Below are 22,356 nucleotides of genomic sequence, written 5' to 3'. Positions count from 1 at the left end.
ACGATGGTGACGAGGATAGTGAAAATGATAATAAGGAAGAGGAATTATTGAAGCAGTTGCAGTTTACAACAACGATGATGATGAAGACGAAAGAGAAGATGAAGATGATGTCTGTTTGCGGATTTACGCCACAGACCGCAATATCCCAAATATGTCACGGAAACCAGCGACAGAAAGCATGAGCAACAATCAACACCATGGGGACACGATTTATTGAGTTTGACCCCCGATCTATAGTCCCAATCTAGTTTAGTAACCTGTTATGACAAGCCTGGCTTACTTGGGGCCAATTCTACATCGCAATCCCCACGGGATGATGATGATGATGACGATGATGACACGTACATAACCTCCAGGCATAAAAGGAAGCATATATTCCTTTGCCGACCAGCTCGAGTTCATCTCATATGATATACGACCCAGGGGAGACTTGCCAAAGTAAATGGGCCAAATAATCGAATTTCCTTCCCAAATTATCACCTTTTGTGAGGCATTTCGAAAATATGTTTTTTGTCTGGACTTTTTCTCCATACAAAGGGAATACGTTGTCTAAGTAGCTGGTGTTCATACTGGCCCCGGCCCTCTCTGTGATCCGTTATCGTGCTTACAAAAGAGCTGCACACAGCAAGAGCGATGGGGAACTAAGGACCACAGGGATGAAAAACTCCACCAGCTCTCCATGCTTCTTGTTTACTTGCTATTGGTCTATTGTGGGTAACTATTGTTTGGCAAAGTATATAACGAGCATAAAAATATTACAAGCAGAACCCATCATTTTCCATTTTCAGACTTAGCAATACCTGTAGTTGTCACCGTAAGTATCCACTGCCAGTCAGAAACCTTCATAATGCTTAGACTGACCTGTTCAGGGTCTTGTTTTCACATTTCGATGCAGCAATTACCTCAAACAGCGATCAACACGATTCCAACACAGAAGAACATCTTAGATGTCTAATTGTGCCAGCCTCTCCCCGCTGCTGTGGGGATTGCATGTCGGAGTATCCGTGCAGTGTTAAGTGTTTCTCCTATTTAATCCCCTTTCCTGCAAGGCAGTTCTCCTTTCATCTTTAAGAAGGGCCCAGTTTGACTAATTTGGAGTCGCACTAATCATATATGAGGTAATCAAGAGGGCAACTCTAATCTAGAAGTCATCCGAACCTCACCTGCTTTTGCGGAGTATCCTGGTTTGTGGAAACAATAGATTGAACTAAATTTGTGTCACTCAGGGCTAATGTGTACTGGTCCGTATCCTTCCCAGCCAGCGTGACATGACTGCCCCCTGTTGGCGAGGAAGGGAACCATCAGTCAGAGACAAGTCCTTGTCTGACAAGATAGCTTTCATCATCATTTGACCAGAGCACAGCTGACGAAGAGAGATTGATGATGTGGATGAGTATGCAACATGGGTGTCTGGTTCCTCGACCTTTGATGCTCACCACCATGAGCTGCTGACTGTAACTTTATTTTAATCACATTGGATATGGTTTTACTGAATTAATATTTCATAAGATAAAAGTTTATTCGAACTGAATGTGATTTCCAGCCTCGGGTTGTGTCCAGCTGACCCATTATAATATACTGACGCAAATACACATCACGTTCAAACATTTAATAATTATTATACAAATCATACGAGGGATATCCATAATGAATATCCAAACACATGATTAACACTTTTTCAGCTTTCTCCTTATAGATATGTAGTGCACATAATCATCGAGTATGACAACGTCCAGGCCAAGTTACAATGTCCACATTTCGATTTGTTCATGGTATTAATATAACAGTCAAAATTTGATGCCATTTTAATATTGATTGCTACCAACCAAAACCAACCAAACCTCATGCAGGGTCCAACTGGAATAAGTTCACAGAAGAATTCAATTGTGAATATGAAAGGTGTTATAGGCATGAAGGATTTATGAAACGGGGTGAGTGAGTATGGTTTTACGCCACAGCGGTGGACACCAGAAATGGGCCCCACACTGTGTACCCACGTGGGGAATAGAATCCGTGCCTTTGTTCAGATGGTACAGGCAACATCACCCGTCTTGTCAGATTGTCCATAATACAAATCCCAAACCGGGGCACGGGTGGCCCACTCGTCTAAGGCGCAGCGATCTCGCTGTGCAGAGTTGCGTCCCTTGGACACGCCAGAAACCTATGATTGTGGGTTCGAATCCCGGTTCGCCCCGATTATGTTTCTAGGTTTGTCAGCACCATACCCGTGCTCGTGGGTTTCACCGAAGTGGTAAACGTCTGAGACCTGCATCACTTCGGGCTTTCCTCCCACATTAAGCTGACACGCCGCGATATATCTGGAATACTGTTAAAAGCGGCGTTAAACCCAACTCACTCACTCACTCACTCACAAATCCCAAACAAGGCTAGTATCAATATATTTCCATTTCATATTAAAACATATGAATCTTCTCTTAACCGAACGAAGAAGTCAACATTCTACACTGAAATTTTAGCTTTAATTGTAAAAATAATCACTTATGGCATTAACATATAATAACATCAAAGCAGGGATTCCCCGTGGTCAAGAAACCTCCATTAATGTTTCATATGCATTTCAAAAGAGGTCAACGACTAACAGTGTTTGGACATCTAGGAAAAAAATCATAATTACTCCAAGTGGTTCAGACATGCTGACAATCCTAGCATTACAAATGCATGCAGCGCGGTCTCGTGGACGCGAGGGAAACGTAATCCAAACTAATAATTAATTGTCAAGCTTGGGAAAAGGTATCGTGGATTGGTGTATGCTATATATTGGTTGATGGGTGATTGGGGATTGGTGCATCATGGTATTGCCAGCCAGGACCTTCGTCTTAAAGCATTATTCACAACGCACCCTAGCAACGGGTTGAACTTTACATTTGATATGGACAGTGTCAGCGCTTTTCTCTGGATCAGGACATGATGAATATGTACATTAACCAGTTCAAGCCCACTCTATTCTATACGTAAATTAAATTCTTTGATGGTTTTGCCACGTTTATGATGCCCGAGAGCTATGTCCATGTTCTGACGCCATGGCATAATTTCATCTATTCATTGGATTGTCTAATGATTGAAAAGGCCGTCGATCTCACGCCTCTGACGATTTATAGCTTTACCCGAGCGATGATCTTTTTCAGCCATTCCAGATTAAATATTGAACATCTCCAAAGGTATGTCTTGTATAGTGACCCCCGCCCAAGTCATATCCCTGTTTTACTATAGCAATGACTGTGACACAAAGTAACTGGGTGGTGGTTAGAAATACCTATACTGAAACAGTATGGAATCTGTCACAGCTTGTTTAGATTTTCACTCTCGTCCTTCTCCACAGTTACAAGCCTCAAAAGCCGAGAATAGATATGACGTTGATTTAATGTACACTGTGCGGCCTTCCCGTGTAATCCCTTTTTCAATATGTATTGTACAACACATCCAACCAACCAGATTTGTCAATACATTTGACCAAAAACACTTAACTAAATTCAAAAGTATTTTTTCCGCATATTCAAACTCCCATCTGTAACATGTTTGCAATTTAGATAAGTGAGAAATGAAATCGTCTGCAAAATGATTCCAGTGGCAAAGTTGACGATATTCAATATTGATATCTTATCGATCTGCTAAAGTTATGTCAATTCTACAAATTACATTTTGCGGCGCCACATGTGAAATGGATGTCTTCTCGTCCTCGTAACTATCATCAAATTACAACGTTGACCGTCGCCGACTGAGGAACGCCTATCTCTCCTCCGCCGAAAGCTGCCTGTCAAGACAATACATATGTGTGTCACGGAAACGTGGTATTTGGCTCAGTCTTGTCGAGAGTAAGCTCAAGATCGCAATTTTACAAGTACTTCAGCACGTCAACTACCGCTTTTGAAACTATGAATAAGTAATTCTAGTTATGAGGAAAGATTTTAGCCACTTTATCTGGCTAGCTCAGAAGGAGGTAATAACAAGTGGCAGTTTCGGTGGCTTCAGGGATATTCGTAGTTCGATTAACAACAACATTTTGGTTAACTATTATGGTTTTACTATTAGGTTTAGACAGCATCTTATTCCTTGATTAATCTGACTAATGAGTGACGGTTATTTTAAATGAAATGTTCAATAAACGACAAAAAAGACCTATTCCAAGCCTCACATCATGGCATTAGTAACAATTGTATATGAAAACAAACAAACACAGCTTACACATGTTACACTCAACGAAGAGTATGTACACTCGTCATTGAGGGAGTGTTTATAAAGGCAATCAAACAGTCCGAAGTATCACATTCAACTGATGGCTAGACATTAAAGTCACGTTGAACGCTCTTCATTGACGTAGGCAAGCTTACAAGGGTACTTTTCACAAATCGATTTGCTGTTCTTTGCTCCTAATTAACAGTTTTTCAGTATTTTTCTCAAGAGTGAGAAATGTGCCCCTTGACACCGCACCTCCGGCTTCTGTGCGAGGCAAACAAATTGTTTCTGCGACGGTTAAAACCCACATTTACCGATTTCAAACCACACTTGGTAAACGAAATATGATAATTAATTTGCAAATATAGGTCCTCGCCAATGTTAAGGGCCACTCACCAATGGTATTGAATGCCATAGAACTAGGTGCTGCGATAGCTTTGCACAAAGTACCACCAGAATTCTAATGAGACAAAACGGTTACACGTCTTCATTTCGCTAATGAATTGCCTGTTTTTTACCTGTCCATGGTCTAGGGGGTATTTCTGGAGTTCGTAAATGCTAAAGTAGAAACAAGATATCAGAGTTTGCTGGTTTCAGTTATGATTTCAAAAAGGTTTTCATCGAGATCATGTTTGTCAATGCATGGTGGTTCTGTGTTTATTATTTGTTTAGTCTTGAGTAAATGCGCTTAAATCGTATGCCATCTGTTCATACGGGAAATTATGTTACATGTTTTTGATTCACCGAGTACCGGACAAAACAAACTGCCGGTCAAAAGAAAGCATACATACGTTTCATGGTGGCTAAACAGGAAACACACATGAAATGGTTATTCTATGGTGATGTATTTGATACGGGAAACGTTCTCTATGTTTCATTGTCAGAAAAAAATCTTTTAATCTAAATCAAATGGTCGCTCCCTTACAGACTACAGACAACAGCTTGTTGTGTACAGCTGCTACTTCCCTGTATAGTAAACACAAATACATCATGGGGCAACGTGGAGGCCATCTATGTCGTCGAGGCTTCTGCCGAACTGGCGGTATTCTTATTCCACAACACGATCGATGTTTGGTGTTATTTTGTGACAACTGGCAAATGGCTAGATGATACTGTAGACAGGAGACTGATAACGACACACAGACAGGAACTCCTTGAACTATTGCAAGAACCATGTGCCGGCCGTTGAAATATTGGCACAGTGAATGTTTCAAATCCTGTTGGGATCATGTGCCTTTTGTGGGATTTAAATCGCCCCTTCGCTTTGCGCATCATGGAATTTGCTCACGCGAGGCGCTGTCTTCATGAGCTGATGAACGTCAACAAATACAACGCCAATACTTATATTGATAGAAACTTAAATCATAACAAAACAATCCTTTTGAACACCAAACTTTAATGATTTAAAGCGAACTATATTATCGCAGAGAGTTCCTTTTAATTGAGACGTCATCCGTCCCAAGTATTCCGTGAGAGTTACGTCCCTTTGTTTCACAAAAAAGGCGGCTACGGCAGTGTAATTCATTTGAAATAGAAGTTGCACCCAGTAAAGCTACAATAGGAAAGAAATAATACAGACCCGGTTGATTCTGAAAATGGATAAACGTTCTGTGAGCTTTGGGTGTGTGTTTGAGTCATACTAAGGCAAGATGAGTTGCTGATGACGGGGATTACCGCTTGAGGTGGCGCGGTTGAAATTCCCGATGCATATTGGCTACTCGACAGTGTGGAGCTAAGTGATTTCTTTTGGTGAGAAGAGTATTCTCTGTTGTAACTTCGAATGGACGCTTTATTTCGGTGACCCGGCAAATAATGATCTGTCTGGCTTCAAAGCCTGCCTCATTCATTGCCTGAATCGCATGATGACATCGTCCATATTTGACGTTATTTTTAGACATTGAGGAATTCCCCTAAAGTAGTCTTGTATGTCTCAGCTCGATTAACAGCCTAATTACGCGACATTCTGATGTTCATCGTACATCGGGAGTGTTTATCTTGGCTTGGTCGCCCTAAACTGTCAATATTTGCACATAAGGCAAATGATGTGATGCCACCGAAATATATAGAAAACTAATAATACCGACAAGTACCAATAACCAACGAGTATTAATGAAGAACAATATAATCTATAATTACATTCATCAGTTACGCTTCAACTTCCTCAAATACATGCAAAAAAGGCATGGTCTTAAATGTATCAAGTATCTCAGACCTTTCCTCTCAGGTGGTAGACTGTATAGACTGATGATTTTTTCAAGACGGTTCTATGTCTTCTATTAATGTTATTCTGTCCCACACTCTTTGAATTTTAGTTGAGTCGTGATACCCTTTACATATAAGCGTAGGGGATTGTCCTCTTGCGAGATGCTCTATGTTAAGAATTAGAAACTTCTTGATGGTATTTTTAAAAAAAGTAAGGAAGAAGTGTTTTGTGGCAAGTAACGTGTATAATATAAGTTGCAATGTGATAGACTTACTTCGTTTATTTAATCCTCAATTTACCTATATGGACATCTGCGTGCAGCAGACGCTATACAAATAGTTTGTACATTGGTGGATAAACATTGAGAAGAAAACACAATCCCCACCACTAGACGGAGCCTAGCCAGAAACTCTGGAACTATATTCATCAGATTCTGAATTAGCTATATTTTAGCTCCGACGCATCTTATGGCATTAATGTATATACGCAAATGCTCAAAACATTGTGTCTACGAGGATATTCGTTATGAAATAGCCAAACATGCATGAATCAGTGAGTGAGTGATCTGGTGTATGTGTAATATATTGATTTATCCTATATCAAAGCTTTTGTGCTTTTAGTCAACTGGCGTATAACAAACACAACAATTTGACTAAAACTCGATCTCTTTCCTAAAGCTACAGCTGAGTCCATGCCAACCATTCACATATAGAATGGCGTCACAGTGCATCTTCATCACCTGCAACATTCTGTTTCTTTAAAGAAGACGTCATACCGGCATCACGTGCACATGGAGACTGATGACTAACAATGTTTGATCATAAAAGATTAAGCAAAATAATCACAAAGGTTTAAACACAACTCCTTCATTACAAATGCATAACAATCCGAAACAACCTGCGGAGAACCTGATCCAGTATGATTGTCACGCAAGTCGAGATTATTGTGGCAAACAAGTGTTGTCAGTGGTGATGGGGACTGGTGGCGTAATGTGCATTATGCCAAGACCCGCCAGGACCTGTACATATTGGAAACCATCATTCAAAATGTATATATGTACAAACGATGTGCTTCTATACTTGACATAGACCTTGTTAGTGTTAGTGTCCTCCTCGTTTGCTGGTACTGAGTCGAGAATTTCAGAGTATTTAAACCCACGGGTTTCAAGACAATGGTTCACTGGCAATAGTCGTTCCATTCTTCAACCCTCAACATTCCTCATTTACAATATAAAACCCAATCCTCAATTGGTATACACGCTATTCTTTGCCCTGTTTGTCGATGTCAATCATGGTGACATAATTGTTTGACAGTCTGGCACAAAAATATGTACAATTTACAAAGAACGAAGATAAACTTGGATTCTTATCATTGACCTACGGCAGTGATAGTGATCTCCTTTATCGGGTCAGGACTTCTATAGCTTGATCTTACAACAAATGAATGTCAAAGCAGTGGTTCATTTTCCTCGCCGTTGCATTATTCGATATTTACAGGCAGGCAGGGTGGTTGTGTGTAGTTGCAGGGTCGTTGTAGTGATACCGTATTTCCGGATAGAGGGAAGTTCATCGACGGACCGCTGGAGCCCCACAAAATGTTGACATAAAAATGTTTTTTACTGTGCAGAAAAAAACCCGGAAAATAATTTTGGAAACTACTCACCTTTCACCCCTTAGCCCATTAGCACTATAACGCAATATTGGAAGGAATAATATTTACATGTTACTATTGTGTCATATAAGTGCTTCAAGACATACTACTAATTCGACAAGGCAAAATTGATTCGACATACACATCCCTGTCCCCGTGGGGTTCTAGGTTAGAACTGATCCCTAGAAACCTATGCTGTTCGTAAGAGAAGACCAAATGGGTCGGGTGGACAGGCTCGGTGACTTGGCTGATGGCGTGTCATCGTACCCCGATCGCGGCTCACAATCGCAATCATTGGATTGTCTGCTCCAGACGTTAAACAACAAACAAACAAAACAGGTGCCTGTTTGTTATCGCCACACATTATCCTTATAGCAATGGCAAACATATGTGTCAGTGCCATAAGGTCATCGAGCAAAGACGCCAGTTCCTTAACAACTTAACAAGATGTCACTGTAACAAGACAGCACATATCCTCCTCTTTCAACAACTGACGAAAGTGGGTAAGTGTTTCTCATACGTTGATGTGTCAGTGTCTGTAATTGACTGGCAGCCTATCCAGACAGCTGTGAGGATTACATGTCTGTCGTAGTAAGCTTTGATAATCCCATCGTCACGGAAATAGCTACTGGCACATATTTCTCTTCGTGCTCAGATAGTTGTTACTCGTTCCTCATCATGTGGTCTGTGGTGCAATTAACAATCAAATAAAGCCCTACTTGTTTGGACGTCAGCGGAAATTAGCATACAAAACGTGATTGACTGAGTGAGGAAGGAGTGTAAGTCGCTTTAACAGTACTATAGCAATATCGCGGCCGGGGAAAAAAAAAAATGGGAATGAAAGTGTGGTCCAATTAGGAAAATGGAACCTGGATCATAGTGACGCGTGAACACCTTCACCATTAAGCTATTGTTCTCAAAGAGCGTATTTTAATAAATGCTCAGATGAAAACGTCTTAGGTTGAGAATAAATATAACTTCGATTTCATACACACAATGTGGCCTCCATACGTAATCTATTTTTCAATTTGCAAACCAAAACCCAATTTCTAAATAAATCGGATAAAACACTAAACTAACAGTCTAACAAAATTATGTTTTCGCCTATCTCTAATAAGTATGTCGCCTGTTTCAGTTTACATCAGTGAGAAGAGACATCTCTTACAAAGTGTATTGACAGTAGTTCAATGCATTCTATAATGATATCCTATTGATTTGGTAAAGTAAGGTCATTTTTACCAATTATTTTTTTTCCGGGGCACATGTGAAAGTGATGTTTACTCGTTCCCGTAACTATCATCTAGTGACAAACTTTCAAATTGCAGCATAAACGGCCGCCGAGGCTTCTCCTCCCCCCCCCCCCCCCCCCCCCCCCCCCAACCCCCCATCTGACCCCACCACGCTGCCAGTATATGTGTGTCACGACCGCGTCCACGTCTCGGTCTAGTCGGGACTGAACTGTCATCCCGATATTATATGTTCTTGGCTTTATTGATCTGACATTATTCTACAGTCGTTGATATGGAGCACGTCATGCTACTGGCATTCTCCAATGTTGAGTCTGTGACGGGACAGGTTCGGAGGGGTGGTCTAGTGGTAAAACCGTTCGCTCGTCACGCCGAAGGCCCGGTTCGATTTGCAACAACGTGTGAAGCCAATTTCCTGTGTTCCCCGCCGTGATTTTGCTCAAAGTGGCGTTAAACACAACTCCCTCGCTCTGACTGTGACAGGACATAGGCATATCATCAAATCCATGACAACGTTTTTGATAGTGGTTGAAGATAATCAGAAATCAGAGTTCTTGTTGTAAGGGGTCATTATAACGCACTTAAAATCTGGCTTAATCTAAGAACTGACTCAACAACGACTAACACTTTTAGCAGGTTTCTAATAATATTAAAATCCATGGTTTCAAATCTAACAACACTATTATAGTCTTTGTAACTGTGTTTAGAGAACTTCCCGTTGATAATGGTTACTATATCATGAATATCAATATTAATGCCAAATAAACGATATTAACCTACTCCAACCCACGCATTACGCCATTGGTAAAAAGTGTATCACGGCGTGTCAGCTTAAATTGGGAGGAAAGCCTGAAGTGATGTAGGTCTTCGACGTTCACCCCTTCGGTGAAACCCGAAAACGAGCACGGGCATGATGCTAACAAACCTAGAAAGATAATCGGCTGGAACCGGGACTCGATTCAACAAACATAGGCTACTTGTGTGTTCAAGGGACGTAACTTTGCACAGCCAAAGCGACTCCTTAGACAACTGGGCCAGCTGCGCCCCCTATCACTGTTAACGCTGTGTAAATATAAAACGTCAACGGCAGGGAACGACCCGTCTTGAGTATCCACCGAAACAGGGTCCATTAGGCGTTAAAGGTAAAATAGCGTTGGAAATTATATAATTGAATCACTTAAAACCTTTGATGACACAGAGGAAAAGGGTGTCCTGCCTCACCGGTAGCACCCGCCACTCACACAATTGCATAAAAAGGTAAGTGTTTGTTTGTAAGGGCGAATCAAGATTCGAATCCACTTCTGTCTCGCCTAAGGGACGCAACTCTGCACAATGAAATGTGACGCCTTGGTCGATTGGGCCAACCGTGCCCCCATGTGCCAGATGAAAAGTGCACAAATCAGCTTAATGGTTTCTACAACTGTACTTTCAAACCACGGCAGTATAATGGGACTAAGACAATTAGACTGCCACAGCCCTATGTGCTGCGATTGTCAGCTAGATTTTAGTTGAGAAACACAAGAATTATACTGAGACCAAACGGTTTTTCTACATCTGGTTAATTAATTGCTTCCCGGTGTTTACTTGCCTTTCACCTACTGGGTAGGTCGGGAGTTGTGCTATGCTAAAGTAGGAACAGTAGAAAGGTGCGCGGAGTTAATAAGGATTGCAGGTTCCATTGTAAAGATAAAGAACATGTTTCTCTGATGTTCCGGTTGTCATGTCTTGTATGACCATTTTCATTTAATGCCACTAATTGTAAAATAAACTTTAAATAACAAAGTTCAATCATACGTGGTTAAGATCAAGAGGTTCAGTTATCAGTTATTTATGTGAGCATTTAGGATAAGAACACTCATTATCCAATGTTCTCTGTTTGAATGTCAGAAAATAAACGTGTTTAAGACTGCAACTTCCACAAGTAATGAGCATCGTTTTATGTCATTGATATTGTAGTTATAAAAATGCGTTGGAACGTTTGTTAATGTATCTCAAAATCTGGACATGAAGAATTCTACTGTGAGATTACAAAATCGTTTGATGGTGTGGGATTCGCGGCGTATGCCTGTCAAGGTTTCTACATATTACAGTTATTTGGGTATTATATTTTCAAACAGGCTGGGTTGGTCGAAAACAGTTCAGACATTAGTTTTGAAAGCAAGTAAAGCTTTAATTCCTATAAAACAGCTTAGTTATAAACTTCGAAATATCGCAACCAAAGTGTTGTTTAAAATGTTCGACTCTCAGATTAAACCTATTATTTTATATGGTTCAGAGATTTGGGGGGTTCATAAATGGTTGTTTCTCGAACGTTTCCAAGCAAAGTTTTGTAAATTTGTTTTGGGTATCGGTTCCAAATCTACAAATGTTGCAGTGCTCGGAGAGTGTGGAGGGATGGCATCGATAAGACACTCCGGTTTTGTCCATTGTGCAAGTTAAGGGCAGTTGAAAATGAAATTCATTTCATTCTTGTTTGCCCTATTTATGAAGATATTTGCTCAAAATATTTCCCATATTTAGACTTCATTACTGGTAATAATCGTAAAGACACACTGGTTAGAATGTTAAACTCTTCTGATGTAAACCGCCTTGAGAACTAAGCGAATTATGTTAAAAATGCTATCTGTCTTCGTTCTTCTTACCTGTAAATATTATTTCATGCGGCACTTGATGTGAAACTAATTTGTATATATATATATGCCTTATTACCGAATAAACTGATTGATTGATTGATTGATTCGCTTCATCTGAGGGTTATTCAAATTAAAACCAGGACAATTAAAATCTGTTTAAAACTGCATTACATTGATCCGGGTAGTTACGATAGAATTAATGATGGTCTATGGTGTAAGCTTGCTACATCAGGAATGAGTGAAAACACAAGTATCCCATCAACTTCGGAACTGACAAGTTTTAACGACGTTGTTACACTAGCCTCTGTTGTGCTCTCCTTGGTGCAACGCTGGGCTACCAAGCTCTGCGAGGTTTCTGTCAAACCGGAAGTTCGTCTGGAAATAACAAGATGGCGGCGGTATTCCTATCACGTTCGATCGATGTTTGCGAGAAGAGGAAGTGGTTGTTTCGTGACAACAGGCAAAAGATTAGTTGGTACTGCTGAGAGGAGACGGATAACGTTTCATATAGACAGGAAACTTATACACATCGCAAGAAATGTCGGACATGGGAACCTTGACACAGTGATTGTGTACAGATTATCAGTGTTGGGAACAAATGACTTTAAGATTAAAGTCAGTTTTTAATTCTATGAAGTTGGGAACTGACTTTTAAATTCTACAGTCTTACATTTTAAACGATTGTTAGATGTTACCATAAACAGCTATACATACCCTTTGGACAGTCCCGCCAAGAATGAGAATCGGGTAAAGGTCAGGTGAAATCTTAGCCGGGCTTGTGCAATCTCCTGACCTTTCTGTTCTCATATAAAGTGGCGATTCCATAGTGCATAAATGTATGATATGTTCAAATTACATGTTCTAACGACCTGTTTTTACGTGGATATATGACTTAAACCTTAACGAAAGTAACAAGAAATATATGACGAAAGATGTAATGCAATGCTTCCTGGAACTTATTTCAAAATGTAATGTTTAAATACTGCCGAACCCCGTTGTGTCGAACTCATGGGGAGACATCAGCTGAATTTTATGCTTTATTTTGAGACCTGGATATCTCAATTGAGATCGAGACAACCGGAAATTCGACACATCCAAGTTGGACACAACGAGGTTCGACTGAAGGTGTTTTTTCACTTTAGCTACTAAGCTTTAGCTATAAAAAGAAAAACAAGATTGCGAAGTTCTGTGTTGCAGGATTGGTAAAGTAAGTTAAAACGTGGGTGTACTTTGGCGAAGGCGGTATGAAATTGACGACATGGAAGTAACAGAACATTGTGTGAATCTTTGTGGTAGATTTGTCATAGCAAAGCATTCAAACATGCCACTGACCTACATGTACGTCTAAGAACATATATTTCTCTCTGAGCGGTATTGTGTATAGGTGGAATGAAAACTGAAATGCATAAAATCTGAAGCATGGAGCGTTTCCTTAAATGACAAGGCAAAGATTTGCTTCCCTTCCTTGGTTAATCTATTTTAGACCTTGTTTTGAGATGCTGTCTTAAGAAAATTAAAAGAAGATATTTCAATTATTCCCCATTTGTGCCAATCTGTGTTGCAGCGTTCGTAAAAAAATTGAATTTGACGAAATTCAAAACATGGTTAGTTCATACATTAAAACACGCTTGTCACATGAGCTAGATAATATTAGTTCGATTAAAACAAGGGAGCAATTTACACGAAACACTTTCAAGGGGAGCATAATTATGTTGACAGTACGTCCTGATACATGATTGACAATTCGGAAAGTTATTTTATCTTAATGACAACCATACATTTCTTTGTACATTGAATCTGATTAGAACTCCAGACAGTCTGGTCTGGGTAAGTTGTTTTATAAGATACGGCATTCATAATAGAGGAGTGCCAAAGTCCACAATGAACCTGTCCAGCATGGCGCCCGGATCTGTCACTACAAACCGGAAGTCTATTGTTGGGTTATCTGGAGGAAATACCCTCTGCGTGTCTGATAGGTTCATTCAAAATGGACGGTATAAGGGAAAAATGGCAATTGACTGATTAACTGTTGATGCAAACACCGGTAAATTGCAACTGATTTCTTTAAATTCGATATTTTCGGGATAAAATCATTTTTTTGCAGTGAAATGATTCAGCCAGTTTTCATGTCTGAAATATGCTTATGAAATATATTTATGAAAATAATTATATGTGTTCAAATAAATGCCAGTGGTCCAGCAAATGTACAACCAAATCTCTGACTAATATATTAACCATAATCCTTAACACAATCAAGGAAGGGCTTTCTTTATATTCACAGAAAGTGTTTGAGACAACTTGAATTAATACCATGTTTATTCTTCAAACCTCTAAGGATTTGCTTAAGTTATAGAAAAATAGGAAAGGACCCAGTTCAATTATGTCAAAACATGTAATTTTTTTCCAGCTCTATCACACACGACAAACTTACGGGAAAATGTCATTCCTTGATTCATGGGACTAACGTCATTAAACACGGGGACCATACGAATGGTTACATTTCCATTCTCAAAGGTTCAGGACAATTTGTTGAAATTGAAGTTGTTTTCTGGGAAAACAACATGTGAAATTCTGGAATAACTCATTGACAGCATATATTCGAAATTTAAGGATAAGACATTTAGGCATGAAGCAGGCATCCCTGAGGGCACCAACTGTGTTCCCCTTCTCGCTGATCTGTTGCTATATGCACATGAATCGGAATTTAGCCAAGAAGTATAATTTACGTATGTCAATGATCTGATATAGTTCAATAACTAGAAAAAAGGAGACCAGTGCCTCAGACTGCCTCATCTGCCTCATCGTTTCATGTTTAGATCTGTGCATAAAAATTCATAGTGACACACATCCGTCCGCAAGACTGTATGACAAGAGGCATGACTTCAACTTTCCCCTTATGTCGAGCAATATTCTAGCAGCTCTAGGCTTTGGTGTCCACATTTCTCAATTTTTGAGCATGCCCTGATTACGAAGATTTCTTGCTCAAAAGTTGTTTGATCAGGGTTACAACATTCAAGGTGTTAGTAAAGCTTTCCAAAGGTTTTATGGTATTCACGTGAAGGACATTTCCAAATTTTACGCATCACTGACAAAACCGATGTTGGATACAATTACCTAGTTTGACTTGTACCATGTATTACCGTTGTTTTCAGGTGAACAGTTAATTTGCCTTTGCTTGTGTTTGTAATGAGTACCACCGGTGAGTCGGGATACGCTCACCTTTCGTGAACACCTGGTATCATCAGATTTTGATAACGATTTATAAACATGGTCACGATATAGTCTATATCGTATAATGGACTCTGCTTTTAATGAAGATTTCTTATGACCATAGAAACGTTTTTCGCTTGTACACTTCATCATAATACACGTCATAACACAAGCCCGGTCTGTTCTTGTTTGCTAAGATTGCAACTGTATGACGCCCGGTTAGACAGTCCTCAGAAACACAAGACTCAGCGATACCACCCGCTGACTATTATTATGGGACATCACAAAATCTGCACATGATCTATCATACGATCTGCCTTCAATCTGTCAGACATCTACCGTCAATCGGCTTAAAATATGTCATACAAAATGCCTACAACCTATCACACAATGGGCCTTGGGGAACTAATAATTACGTTGGAATCATTGCCACAAATTGAACATTATGTAGAGTAAACCATTTGATTTTGTGGTTCCTATTTGCATTCGTTACTTGAAGTATTACTTTGATGTTTTTGAAGAATGTTTTTGAAGAGAGAGAGAAGAAAGAGTGGAAATCAAAGAAGCCACTCAATCCCAATTTCAATTTCAAGGGCACCAGATTGACCATCAGTGCCGACAAACATTTTTTCTAGATTACGGTGAAAGGTATGTATGACAGATTCACGACAACGTGTGCAAAGTGCGCAACAGTGTATTACATGCCATCAACAAGCGCTAGTTTTTGTGCTTCAATTTGGTCACACCAAATGTAACACCCGAAACGACACAAATGCATACAGAAGCATTTGTTTAGCAAATTCATCGAGCAAAAACTGATACAAATGTTTGCTTACAAAACAATATTATTGTTTGATACTGAACAATATTTTGATTGTTAAGAACCTACCGCCACAATGATGAGTGGGTAAATCAAAATGAATGTTCCATGTGAATCAATTATGTCCTTCTCTTAAAACACGCGCCAACATAAAGGAGCATATATTATATGGAAAATGGGAAGAGAGTACATGCACTGTTCAGAAGCTTGTGTTACTACGCCAATGTCTATGATCTGTTTTCCAATACACTTGAGTGTATACTTGAGCTCGTCATTGAAGTCATACACTCCCAGTTGGCACGGCAATACATGCTTGGTCTTAAACATGTCTGGTATCCCATGTGTCTAGACTCTTCCACATGTAAATCAATACAACGTACGCGCTGGTTAATACTTATTCGGCTCAGCAGGTGCAGTATCGCTCCCATTCAACGGAAATATGGTGCATGGAAGGTTTTATAGTACACTTTCTCTGTTAGGCAATTATTCGGTGAGACTAATCATTAAATCAAGACGGTTCTTTTTCTTGCAATATCTTTGGCTAGCATTCATCTTCTTCCATTTAAGTCCCATTCTTTGAACTTTAGTTGAGTCGTGATACCCTTTACAAACCAGTGTAGGAGATGATCCTTCAGCAAGACGCTCTATTTGAAAATTAAGAAGCTTTTTGATGTTATATTTGTCACACATGATGGAAGAAGTATTTTTCAGGCACACGATCTGTCTGTATGTTACAAAGTAATAGATGTACGTCATTGTCTATTTCATCTGTCATGCATCTATATGGACATCCACAGTGGACTTGGGAACAGTGAACTTCCATTGGCTTTCCCATATCATGTTCCTTGCAGATGCAGTTGAAACAGTTTCTTCATTCGTGGTGTTACATTGAGCAGAAACCAGATCTTCACTACGAGATGATTACTAAAGAAAATCGTGAAGGATATTTTAACTAGATCCATCAGTTTCAATAGGAGTTCTATTTTAGCGCCGTCATTGCTGCTCGTTGTGTATCGAAAGTAATCAACCTTGTGAAACGTTTCACATTAATGACGATAGAAAAGTGAAATGTTTCTCGTGTATTCAGAGCAAAAAGTTTTGGAAGTTGAATGGGTTTAGGTACTTTCATTATTTTATTAACTGGTTAGAATTTTTGGGGTACTAGGTACCCACAGATATCCAGGTCGTGGTTAAAAGTTGACGTCACCTCGGCAGTATTTCAGCCATTTTACATCGAAACATACCTAATGAAGGAATCGATTTTCCTTTATTGTCTTGTAGTTCATTACTCCCATCTTAATTTCCTTAACATAAACTGACGCCCAAAATAAAACTTAAAATATGAAATTGCAAAAATTTAGAAATACAAGTTCAAGCTAAATTAATTCAACACATCAATGCTATGCTCTATGCAGAAACTAATACACGTCCATGGCACGATTGTTTTGTAGAAAATGCGAAAAAGTGAAAAACACGTGCTGTGTGGACACGTGCACTAAGGGTATATGGACGGGTAAATGATACGGACTACATGTCAGGCACTCACACTGATACAAAAAAACACCACAGAAATGCCACGACTGTCACCCGAACAACGTGAGCGGGCCATGTGTATGATGCAGATGGGATGATACATTGCTAGAACTTTTGGTTGCTCCCGTGTTGCTGTACCTAACCTGATGCAACTTTACAGACAGACCGGGCAGACATAAGGTATGCCAAGGACAGGCAGACCCAGGGTAACTACGCCCAGTGAATACCTGAACTTGTGTACTTTGCCTCTCCGGAATCGATTCCTAACAGTGAAGTCATCAGCAACGAATGCCTAAGGGAATATGGTTAGTCGACACAGTGGCACAGATGTCGATTTCCTTACGCGATTTTGATTGGACTATGCATAGACTCGTTAGTCCAGCCAAAATATTACTCTATAGGAGGGGTGAATAATGAATAGTTTTGCATGAAACTAAACATGTGCAATGACCATATGATCAACTATTGCCTTTTCATATTCTTTAGTTTTTACTTTGTTTTAATTTCTTGTGTTTCCATGGCAACAACTTGGACTTAGTCTCAAACAAATAGCATTTGCTTCCTGCCAAATCTCGACAGCTAATGAATATTTCTGCTTGAAACCATTATATTTCAAGTCTATAATATGCTATTATAATTTGTTAGATTTGCAAACACATTTATAGTAACAACTTGCACCAATTTATTAAAAAAGCGAGAAAATATTCTGGTTATGACTGTGATTATGTTGAAGGAGATGACGAGAAGAGTGGGCGAATAGTTGGGTTGTTACCCTGCTTTGAACATTATTTCAGTGATGTCACAGCTGATTGATGTGGGAGGAAAACCTTAAGCCCTGGACGGTTTCCACTAGGACCACGGGGGTGGTACTGACAAACCAAGGCATCATTGGGGCAAATCTAGATGTCAAACCCACGATCGAAAGATTCAGGCACGACTGAGGGAAGCAACTCTGTACAACAAATTACGGCGCATCAGACCAGAAGGCCACCAGTGTCCCCTGCTGATAGAGCTGATGAAAACGGAGGTGATGTTGAGAAAGACGACTACGACGACATTGGCTATGATTATGATGATGATAATGTTGATGCTGAGTAGGATGATGATGTTGGGGGAAAACATCGTCATTGCTTGTTTAGAAGTAAGCACATTCGCTAAGGTTCTTCCTTTAAAATCAGCTCAGTTAAGCTCATATACTGATGTACGAACCTCATAAGATTGGTCAATGTTACAATGTGACCCCACAAGGATGACAAAATTGGGAAAACCAAATTACTCACCCACTGACAATCTATTCGTGGTCCATATGTGACCGATCATTGTCAGTGGTACTGTTGCAATCACCAGATTACCACTCATTGTTGAAGACATTGTCGGACAGTTAGTTGTATTGAAAACAAACAACAAGAATTCCAAAAACAACAGTAATGCAGATAAGGATAACCACAATAATACAACTAACCACAACGATGTTGATTATGTCACTACAAACGATTTGACAAACACAATATTAATGATGATGGTGATGATAAGAATAACACTATGAGCAATGATAATGAGACTTTATTTCAATAAGTTAGTCCAGTTGATCAATTAATTACGAAACGAAATCATCGTTTCCCAGTAATGTCAAGCTATAGGTATATTGACGCCATGATCGTGTTGTCAGCTGACACTCACCAACGTGCACCTTCTCTATGCTCTCACTGACATCTTCCGGCTCAAGAACTATTGTTTTTTTTCACATTTCGGCGTAGCAATTATCTCCATCAGAGAGCAGCTTGATTCCAACAAAGAGAGTCCAAAGAAATTCTTAAATGTCTAATGTCTTCCGTGTGTTGTGGAGTTTTTCTGCTAGGACCTCCTATCTTATCACCTTTCCTGATAGACACAGTTCGTGTTTAAAAAGGGCCATTGTCAATAAAACGGGGTCCCTCTCATGACATATGCAGTTATCCCGAGGGCAACTGTTGTGACAGTAGATATTGTTATATGGCAGTGTGTTTTGTTGTAAAACAATGATTGTAACTGTGTCACCTTATTTCTGCTCCAATTCGGTAGAAGCTCATTGCATTGTGCAAACTTCCGGAATACTGGATTTGAGATACAACGTTTCAGAAACATGTGGAATATTCTATGTTGTGACGACACTGTGTGGAAATTTCCAGTAGCTAGTTAGACTGTATATAAAGGAACAAAAGCGTGCCTCTCGTATATCTCAGACGTTTCAATCAAGACCAGCTTTCGTGTGAGGATCACTTATCACCCCGGATTCTCTGCCTTGACCTTTCTCGGAAGCTTGACCACTGTCGCCGCTAGGTGAATATATTATTATCACTGACTTTTGCTATCACAACGTTATTTGTATTTGATACTGACCACTGCAATCATATTGTGTACTGCCATTGAATATTGTACTACCAATCTATTGTGTACTGCCATTATAATTGTTGTGCTGTATTTTGCGTTAATTTGAGAACCTAGTTAATATCTTAATACAATTATTAATTGTATACCATTTGTTGGATGTTTGTTGGTTTCACGCTAAGTTCTTTTATGTACCGATTTCTGGGTTAACATAATGTTTCAATTTGGGAATCGACACGAAACGATATTGATATTGTTGTAAGTGTATTTGATAGATACCCCATGTAGTATTCAACAGATGGTTGCGCTCCTTTTATTATTGATATATAAATATGTTTATGCAATTTCAGGTCTTCTTGAAACTCAAACAGAATGATAAATGTAGCGGCATATCAGTTGCTTTTCGATTTCTCAATGAACCACGAACCATAAATAAGACCACATTCAATATGGAATATACATTCCCTTTATTTACAAAAAACAAATATCATCCCCACGATGTGCTTCATTTTACGCAGTTATTTTGGTTTTAAATATAATCTTATGTATAGATTTATACTCAGTCTGAAATTCTATTAATTTGGTGTCTCTTGAACATTTTGTATTTTGATTAAATATATCTTTCCAGACTAGACTGTCTGTTATGTCTTGTCATTTCAGACATGCATGTTGTACATCACCAGTTTTAATTAAAACATCATAAAATTGTCTACCTGCCAATGTAATTGTTTATTTTCAAATAACCTTAGTAATAACCTAACATTAGTGTTTGTCACTGTGACAGTCCAAACTACATTAGTTTTATACGAATAAATCTTGAGCCCCGACATTTCATTCAATAATGTGGTAGAGCGTCATCCCAAGAGACATTAAAAGATGGTAGTTGTTGTTGCGCTGTCTAGCGCTCGGCATTAAGGGGCTAAAACAATGGTTGGTCGGCTCGGAGTCAGTATTCTGTGTCCATCTTGTTAAAATGCGGCATGCGGCATGGTATCTCAGTGTGCTAGCTCTAAAAAATTGGCATCAGTCCGGACTAGTACAAGCAGCCCCCCTTCTCCCACACCCACCAACACCCACACCCACGTGCAAACACATCGCTACGTAAGTGCAATAATCTTCACAGCAAAAAAAGTGTAGGTTTCCGTCTTCCGGATACCTTCCGGAAACCTTCCGGAAACCTTCCAGATGCCTTCAGCAACCTTCAAATTGCTTGGTATTTTCAAGTTAATTTTTTTATGTGTTTCACACAACTGAACAAAATGCACCCCCCAAATTTTGACTTTTTTTTTTAAGGTTTCCGGAAGGTTTCCGGAAGGTATCCGGGCCGGATCCAAAATGGGTAGGTATCCGGAAGGTTTCCGGAAGACGGAAACCTACACTTTTGTTGCTGTGCTTGGACACGCCTCATCCATTCCATGTATCGACGTTGCACGGCAGCCATTAATGCAGATGGCGGACACACGAGATACTGACTTGTGCTGCCATTTTCTCAGAGACGTGTGTTGTGTTTCACTTTAAGAACATCTGACACTTTAATTCCAACCTTGATGATTAGTTTTGCCAAGTTTCTTTTTTTTAATATGTCTCAAAGTATATTTACAGTGTTTTGACAAATAAGTTTTCTCATATATCTATCCATGGTGTCGTTTCTTTTATATGATTTCTTTTCTTCCATGTAAACGTTCGTGTATCTTCCCTAGACATCAACCAAAATCTTATGATTCACTTTTTTCAGTAACCTTTTGTCTCGCATTTGGTATATTTACCTGCTTATAACTTTCTGAGTCAACATCATGGTTCAGAATTAAGTTACAATCTCCACAGGCTACCAGAGACGCGTTATCGAAATCGCCAATGTCATTACAAAACTAACTATACAATCATAGAGCCTTTTCTTGAAAGCTGGTTACACCTATATAAGAGCTAAACAAAGGAGATTCGATTCCTTTTCCGACCTGACTTGCATCTTTTCTACTAATCGTCTTATGTTCAACTTATCTTATCGTCTTATCAACAAAATGACGAAAGGATTATCCTTTCTTGCCAAGCAGCTTGCAACAGCATTTCGGATTCAAGAACGGAGCACTGACCCATTTCCAGACTTTCAACAGTGACACATTATGGACATTATTGAGTGCACTGACACGTTACAGGGTCTGATACTTATTGCTGCTGTCACTTATTTGACCCATTGCATTACCTTTTGTAAAACTGTGTGTTTCAATATAATTTGTAAATTAACCATTGATCTTGTGATGTGGTTTACTGTTTCACCATTTACTTCTGTGCTAACCGATTCCTGGGTAAACCATTGCACTTCAATTTAGAAATCACCTCGTAACACTATAATCTAGAAGTCATCTGAACGTTACCTATTTCCACTTTTTAGAATCATCCAGGGGTCTCCTGTACTGTGTCTGTATCTTCCTCTGCCCACGAGACATGACTGCCCCCTATCGGCGGGAAAGGGAATCATCAGTCAGACAGAGACTTGATTGG

This window comes from Haliotis rufescens, unplaced genomic scaffold (genome assembly GCF_023055435.1).
Source record: "Haliotis rufescens isolate VD_foot unplaced genomic scaffold, xgHalRufe1.0.p SCAF_7, whole genome shotgun sequence".
NCBI classification, from domain to species: domain Eukaryota; kingdom Metazoa; phylum Mollusca; class Gastropoda; order Lepetellida; family Haliotidae; genus Haliotis; species Haliotis rufescens.
The sequence above is the reverse complement of the archived record's forward strand: the minus strand, read 5'-3'. Positions refer to the sequence as shown.